Source organism: Ixodes scapularis, unplaced genomic scaffold (genome assembly GCF_016920785.2).
Source record: "Ixodes scapularis isolate PalLabHiFi unplaced genomic scaffold, ASM1692078v2 PGA_scaffold6__148_contigs__length_123643588, whole genome shotgun sequence".
NCBI lineage: Eukaryota > Metazoa > Arthropoda > Arachnida > Ixodida > Ixodidae > Ixodes > Ixodes scapularis.
Genome location: NW_024609881.1, coordinates 13,865,212 through 13,873,802, shown reverse-complemented (window position 1 = coordinate 13,873,802; position 8,591 = coordinate 13,865,212). Strand labels below are relative to the sequence as shown.

Sequence of the window (8,591 nt, the reverse complement as noted above, 5' to 3'; positions counted from 1 at the left end):
CACCAACGGATTCGTGAAGTCGAGAGGAATCGACGGATACCCGATTTCGAGGTGAACCACCTTTTTTCACGATTTTATCGAACTTTTGTGCTCCGACCACGCCGCCGCCGAGCTGACCCTAGGGTTGTTCGCCGATCGCTAGGCCTACTCGACACAGCAGCTGCGCTCCGCCGACGGGCGGGCGTCACGCATCCGGACTCTCTCCAACGACGCGGCACGCGACGACAATTTCGACCCAAGAATGAACGTGCAAGTGATGAGGGAAGATATTTCCCCCGAAGAAATCACCGCGGAATCCGGATGGAAGATCGCCGGAGAGCGCCAGTCGAGACCCCGCCACCGCGCGAAGGACTCGGCACCCGTAGTCGACGCAAGACCGAACAGGCCCGGCACCGACCGGAAAACTACGAAACTCAAGGACGTCAAGGGACAAATCATCAAGGCGGGCCGCATGCCCCTGCTACCGAAGGAAGAAACCAAGATTGTGGTGCGGCCGCAGGGCGGCCTCGACATCGCCAGAGTCGGCGCCCCGAAGGTCACAGCCGCCATCTTCGCTGCCGCCGGAATAACGGGTGAGGACAGCATGGAAGACACGGTATGCCCGAACCCCCAGCAGAACATCGTTGTCATCAGTACATCGAAGCGAGCGAATGCGGACCGCTACACCAAGATCAGGCAGATCTACATCCAAGGCAAGCAGCACGAAGTCAACGCTTACAAGACGGCACCTCGCAACACTAACAAGGGAGTGATCCGCGGTATCCCCGTCAAGGAGGGACCCCGAGAGTTGGACGAGAAGATCATCAATCCGAGAAATCCACTAGCCCTGGCGGCCAAGCGCATCGGCAAAACGACCACGGTGATCGTCGCGTTCGACGGACTCAAGGTGCCCAACTACGTTAGGTACAGCGCAACGCTTGTACCCTGCTCACTGTATCGTAAGCAAATTGACGTCTGCTACCAGTGCGGTCGCCTCGGCCACCGAAAGGACGTCTGTCCAAACCCCACCAACCGCATCTGCCGGGGCTGTGGCCTCTCTAACCCGGACCCGGACCACCAGTGTACCCTCAAGTGTAGCCTGTGCGGCGGAGCTCACCTGACCGCCGACAAGGTTTGCCGAGCGAGATACAAGACCCCGTACGTGGTGCGGAAGAGACAATGGGAACGCCAGAAAGCCAACGGCCAGCTGTCGCAGCAAGACTTCCCGCCCCTCCGCCAGGGTTCGGCCAAGTCCCGGTCGCCCTCACGTGACCGGTCCCTTTCCCACAGCGGGAGTAGGAAGCACAGCAGCGCTGCCTCGCGGTCGGGCTCCAAGACACCGCCTCCCGAAGACAAGGTGAGCTGGGCGAACACCGTCTGGGGCGCCGCGCGGGAGGGGACCGGTAGGGCACCTAAAGTCCCAGAGCAAACTCAGGCTATTGATCACGGCGTCGTAGAAGCGTTGAGGAAAGAGAACGCGGCTATGCGCGAACTGGTACAAAAGTTAATGCAGGAAATGCGCGAGCTCGGACGCGAACGCGCCGCGGCGGACCAACCGAAACAGAACGAACAGCCCCCGGCACCTGCCAACGCACCAATCGCGGACGCACCGGCCCCGAAGAAGCGGGCCATAGAGCCACAACGGGAGGGAGGCCCAGATGGCCAGGTACAGGCGGAGTTTAGGGACATCAAGAGCATGCTCTGCAGCATGCAGAGCTCCATCGAAACCCTACGCGCAACCGTTGCCGAACTAGCAAACAGGACAACCTACCTGGAGAGAAACGTGCAGATGACCATGAGCCACCCTGTCTTCGCGCAAAACAGACAAGCACCTCTGAATAACAGCCAACAGCCAGGGACCGAGCGGCCACCAAGGGGAGCCGGACAACTTCTCACCCGAATCAACATGGCCAGCGGTATTTCAGGGATAACTATATGGCAGTGGAACTGCCGCGGCTTCGCCAGCAAGAAGGCAGTCGTGCAACAACACATCAGGCACGCAGCACGCAAACCAGACGTGATTTTACTCCAAGAAACGCTCACGGACGCTCCCACCCGAATGGGCTATAGGGAACACGTCTGCACGATAGAGGGAAGGGGACTATGCACGCTCGTCAGGAAGGGTCTTGCGTTCGTCGACCACGAACTCGGCGGCGTTCAAGTAGAACACTCGCTCGTGGAACTCATACCGACCAAACACAGGAAGCAGAGCATATTCGTTCTAAATGTGTACAGCAACCCGTCCAATCGCCGCCAGAGGTTCCGGGCGCTGCTCCAGAAGGCACTCAGGACCGCCGGGTCCCAGACGCTGATCGTGGGGGGCGACTTTAACGCGGCAGAGGCAGCGTGGGGTTACGGTTACAGCACGGCCAAGGGGAGAAACCTCGCACAAGACACGCAGGAGCTAGACTTCGCGCTCATCACAGACCCGGCGCACCCGACGAGACTGGGCAACTCGGCCACCAGGGACACGACCCCGGATCTGACGTTCGTCAGAAACGCGGGGACGGCGAACGTCACGTGGAAGAATACGACGGTCGACCTGGGCAGCGACCACGCGATCATCGAGATACACGTCCCAACACCGGACAAAATGCAAGGCAGCAAGCGCACCTTTACGTGGACGGATTGGGAGGACTTTAGAAAGGAACGCGACCGACAACTAAACGAAGCAGAAGAGATCACGGACATCGAAGCGTGGTCCCGAGAGTTAGTCGAGGACGCCAAAGCGTCGACCAAGACGATCGAGACCGACGTCGACACCGACAAGATGGACAGCCGCCTGGCGCACCTCATAGAGGCGAAGAATTTGATCCTGGCCAGATGGATGAAACAGAGACTCAACCGGAGACTCCGGAAATAGGTTGCGGAGCTCAACCGCAGCACCGAGGAGCACTGCCGCACGCTCAACCGCCAGCAGTGGAATGAGATGTGCAACGCGGTGGACGGCCAACTACACAATGGCAAAGCCTGGAGCCTACTAAAGCATCTGCTGGACGCAACAAACACCAAGTCTCACCAGAGGGACCGTCTTGCACGCCTGATACACAAGGAGATCGGGGAACGCGGGAAAGATGCGGTGGCTGCCCGCCTACGAGCGAAATACCTGCCGGAGACCCCGACCGCGCAGCACGGCCCATACAAAGGCAAGCCCAATGAAGAATTAGACAGAGACTTCAGCGTGGAAGAGATCAGAACAGCACTGCACGAACTCAACAGCAGGTCGGCACCGGGCCCCGACGGGCTGTCGAACCGCGCCCTGAAGAATCTCGATGACCGCTCGGTGGAACAGCTGACAGACTACATCAACGCCTGCTGGCGGCGAGGCAGCCTCCCGCGCCAGTGGAAGTCCGCGAAGATAATCTTAATACAAAACCCGGCAGACCACCGAGCCTCGACAACCTCCGCCCCATATCGCTGACATCGTGCGTCGGTAAAGTCATGGAGCACGCACTGCTCAACCGTTGGCAAGTGTACCTGGAACAGAAAGGGATCTACTTACCGTCCCTCATAGGCTTCCGCCAACACCTTGGCACGCAAGACGCCATGTTGCAATTAAAACACCTAGTGCTGGATAACAGGACCAGGGGAACCAGGGCGATTCTCGGACTCGACCTAGAAAGCGCTTTCGACAAGGTCGCTCACTCGGCGATCCTGCAACAAATTTCACAACGAAACCTCGGCCTGCGCACTCACCACTACGTGAAAGACTTCCTGACGGACAGGCGCGCCGTGCTAGTGGCGGGAGATCTCCAGCTGGAAGAGCAAAGGCTGGGCAGCACCGGCACCCCGCAGGGCTCGGTCATCTCACCCACACTCTTCAACCTGGTCATGATCGGGGTGGCAGAGAAGCTGCAAGACATCGAAGACGTCCGGCACACAATATACACTGACGACATCACAATCTGGGTGCACAGAGGCAGCGACGGTCACATCGAGTCCACGCTGCAGTCAGCAAATGACGCGATAGAGGCCCATCTTCAAGGCACGGGCCTGCGGTGCTCGCCCAATAAGTCAGAACTCCTGCTCTATCGCCCCGCACAACGGGGCAAACTTAAAGCCCGAAGGAACTGTGAGGAAATCAGTCTACGCACGAGCGATGGCACGACCATCCCGACAGTCCCGAAAATCAGAGTCCTCGGCATGATAATCGAAGCCACGGGCCACAACGGCGGAACCATCACCAGACTAGTACACAAGACGTCTAACGCCACGAGAGTCCTCAAGAGAATCACCAACAGAAAGAGCGGAATGCGCGAGGAGAACCTCACGCGACTCATCCACTCGTTCGTCGTCTGCCATATCGCTTACGTTGCGGCCTTTCACAACTGGTACAGAAAAGAAGACAAGATCAACGTCCTCATACGCAGGGTTTACAAGATCGCCTTGGGCCTGCCGGAATCCACAGGCACGGACCGCCTGTTCCAGCTCGGCATCCACAACACGCTGAGCGAAATCGCAGATGCACAGCGCACCTCGCAACTGGAAAGGTTGTCCGGCACGAACGCCGGCCGCCGCATCCCCGAGAACCTCGGCATCGGATACCACACACAGCAGGGCCACAAAGTCACTATCCCAGACGCGATCCGGCAGACAATAAGAGTCGATCCAATCCCCAGAAACGTTCACCCGGAGTACAACCGAGGCAGAAGAGAGGCGCGAGCCAAGGCTCTCCTCAATGCCCACAGCAACAATGTGGGTACGCGATTCATGGACGCCGCCGAGTACGAGAGAGGCTCCCGATTTGCCGTGACGGTCGTCGATTTAAGCGGGGATACAAAGATATCAGCAAGCGTGGCATGCGAACGCGCCGAAGAAGCGGAGGAAATAGCAGTCGCCCTCGCCCTTACGGACCCGGCGTCCAAAACAGTCCTCTGTGACTCGAGACAAGTGATCAGGAACTTCGCCAAAGGACGGATATCGCTACGAGCAGCCCGAATTATAAGTCAACGTCAAGTCCACCGAAAACCAGAACCCCCAACCCGACTCCTGTGGTTCCCCGCACACATGGGGGAAGTCTCCGAGGAGCATCGTAACGGCAACGAGACGGCACACGCCAAGGCGCGCGAGCTAACAAACCGCGCCGGGGACGGTCGTCCGTGGTACAGCAGCAAGGACCGTATGACGAGCTACAACGAAATCACCAAGGCCTTCCGCCTGGCCCGACGGACACTCCTTCCGCCCAGTGACAAGCTGGACAGGGCACAGGCGGTCGCACTCAGACAACTGCAGACGCGCACGTACCCTAACCCGGCACAGTATCACAGAATGTTTCCCGAAATATACACGACGAACACGTGTAAGGTCTGTCGCAAAGAGGTAGCAACTTTAACCCACATGCTCTGGAACTGTACCTAAGACCCGCACGGTGCTAATTCCGGAACCCTCCCGCCGCGGCTGTCCGCTGCCCTGTACAGCCCCAGCCTCGACGGTCAACTCTGGGCCGTCCAGCAGGCCTGAGAGGCGGTGAAGCGGCAGGACTTCGACGCCCCTAAACGGGCGAAGAGGACCAGCGGCAACGCCCCCAAGTGGGTGACTTAGGCCCGGTCAGCGAAAGCTCTGCAGGCACTCAATAAAGTTTTTACCAACCAACCATCTGCCGCGTTATTTCTTCCTCCTGCTTATATGTTGCTGTGTATATTTTTTGTTTGCTTCTTGCTTTTTTTTCTTTTTTTGCCCGACGTGTAAACAATCGCGTATCCTTGCTTTGTTTGGCTTAGTTTTTACTCCCTTTATTTCGCATAGGCGCTTACTACCCCCGGTTCGTCTGCGCTAGGCCCGGGCATTTTGAGGGCCGTCTGCAACTTTGCTGTTGTTGTTGTTTTCTTCCACTGTCGTCTGCGATAACCTCCTATTTTCGCCTTCGATTGAGTTTCTAATCCAAAATCGTCATACGTGCTTTTTGATATTTATTAAATATATTAAGAAGTGTAAGCTCGTTACCCATTTTTATTCGAATTTTATTTGTGTACTCCGGCCGGCACGTCTGCTACGGGTCATCGTTTGTTGATCAACCGGCCGCATTCAAGAACAAGTTTGTGCGATGTGGTGCCTACCATTGCAAGAACAAGTTTGTGCGATGAGGTGGAAAATCTTTCTTCTGCTTCCTACGTCAACCTACGGACACCTACGTCAACAAATACGTGAATGCACTTTTAAAGTGCTTCGTCAAGCGAGCGAACGAACAACCCGCCAAAGTCACTGGAAAAAGAAATTCGAAAGCAAAAAAAGGTTGCTCACTGCTAGCACATATAGAAGATTGCTGCCTGCGACCAAAACATTTCTGCGACTCTTTTTTACCGGGCAGTGTGAGCTGCACTACGTTATTTATTTCCCCTGTTTTGTTTTAGTTCGTACCTACGCCCCGAAAGCAAATAAAAAAATGTACAACAAGCAGCTGAAAAAAAAAGAGGGTCGCTTTCTTCTTTTTTCATTAGTTTCGTCTGTCGCTTCCGCTTTGTTTGTCGTGAACTCAACACCGGTGGCGACTAAAGCCCCTCGATGTGTTTGCGTTCGTCTTGCAAGTAGCGTCAGATGCGCGAGTGCGGGAGGCCCGTGTCTCGAGCGGCCCTTGGAAGCAAATGGCGGCGCAGCACTGAAATAAGCGGGCCTTGGAAGCGAATGGCGGCGGAGCACCCGCTCATAGCACGTGTCTCGAGCGCTTCCACAACAATGGTTACCGGTACTTGTAAAAAACGCTTTTATCAAGGGGCTTTCGTGGCGACCACCAGCTATTCATTTGCTGCTTTCCATTTTTCTTCCCTTTTTTCTATAAGCGCCGCAACGATCGTCGTCGTTGAAATAGTTTTTTGCTAGCTTCTTTGTTTTATTCGCCGTTGTTCGCTTCTCTTCCCCGTTTCTTCTTATTTTCGTCGGGAATGGCGACACCATTTTTTCTGCAAAGTTCGGTAAGTGTTTGCACGTTCATTTTTATCCTTACTGTTTGTTTTGATTTTATGCTCCAGCAGATCGTGCGCTTGCTCTGGTAATATTAACATGTCGTTTTTGCATGTTTTAACGATTACGACGTAGTTCGAGTAGCTAAGCACCTTTTTTCCGCTTCCCAGACGCGTTTCAAACGCGTGTGATCACCCGAGAGGCGTTTGAGACCGCTAAATAAACTGCTCTATCTTTGTTTATGCGCGCGTTGTTATTCGATTGTCGTTGCAGTTGCGATCGGTGGGTTCCGCTTTGCAAGCGAACTGACCGTAATAAATTGTTTCTGCTGTTAGGGTGACGATACGGGGCTTGTAAAGCTCGAGGACGTCGCGGAGCCTATAGTTTTCCATTGCGACGACTGCTTCCGTAGACTCCGAGTCCGCTAGAGGCGCCACTGTCACGTTCGCCGCCGCTTCTATGTGTTTTCGGAGGAGTTTCCAGTATTGGCGAAGCTATATCGTATTTGCTGCAACTATAGTAGGACCAAAGAATGTAAAGGGTGCGGCCGTTAATACCAACACATTGGGCACGCCTCGCAAATTTCGGTTTGCAAACGTGCATATCTGAAATTGGGCACGCGAACGTAGTTTCGCAAAAAGGTTTATGTCAATTATGTTTCAGAGCTAAAATTTCCCTAAAATTGTTTCAGAACTAAAATCAGATATAAAATCTGCGGTGGTAAAATACATAAAACAAAAATAGTCCAAAAAACGGCGCTGCTGGGCATTTCATATGACCTCTACCGGACGTTTGTCATCTGCATATTGGTTTGTAAGCTTGACCCCCGGTGGTCATCGTTTATATATTTTGTTAAAAGTGTTAATTACCGCGATTATCTCGCTTGCCCATAGGATCTCGTTTATTAGCGCGGTGACGCGAGGGACTCAACACTTGGTGACGCAACTACGCGACGGCCGCAGTATGCGACGTCTCGCATCGTGCTTCTGCAGCAGTGCGTAAAAGGCGCAAGTACTTCTCTTAGCGTTCACAACTCGTCGCTTGATAAGAGCGAAGCAAGGATGCTACCAACGCCTACCGCTGGTTTCCGAAGTCGAGCCTTCTCTCGATGTATCTGCTAGTGTAGACTTTATTCTTGCTGAGCAGGTTCGCCGCCGACGCGCCGGATGAGAACCATGAAAGTGCACTAACGCTTTTTGCCTTTTTCGATACGAAAATATGCTCTGTCGTCACGAACGCTTACGTTGACCCACAAGCTGAATTTTAAGTATTGCCAGCATTTTTATTTCGCCTGTACGTTGTCATCGTATCACCGTTACTCGCGGCGACGCAGATCTTTGTGCTTGCCTTCTAGCGGTACCGCGGCTTTCCCGACTCAAAATAAAAAGCTGCTCGACGCTCGAAGTGGTAAAGGAATTAGTTTAGTACCATCAGAAATACTCGTATGACGATAGGCATGCCCAGTGGAACTATGAAGGGAAAAAACAGGAGTGCATCCTTTCAACTCGAGCAGTTTTTATTTCTCCGCATTAAATATATCGTTGCAATGCAGTGTTGGTTTCAAAGAATGGTATTTCCTTAGTCCCTTCGAAACAACCGAGGCCTTTATATGATGCGCATACACGCAAAAATCAACAGTGTGAAGGCATGGGAACGATATGGCTATGAGCTGAAAAGACAAATGGCAAGTTCACACTGAAAATAAACAGTTTACA

At 54.2% G+C, this 8,591-nt stretch overlaps 1 pseudogene; it reads left to right on the top strand.

Annotated features, from left to right (window-relative positions):
- Positions 1–241: 241 nt before the first annotated feature.
- Positions 242–5,520, top strand: LOC120844179 (annotated as a pseudogene).
- The last annotated feature ends 3,071 nt before the right edge of the window (positions 5,521–8,591 follow it).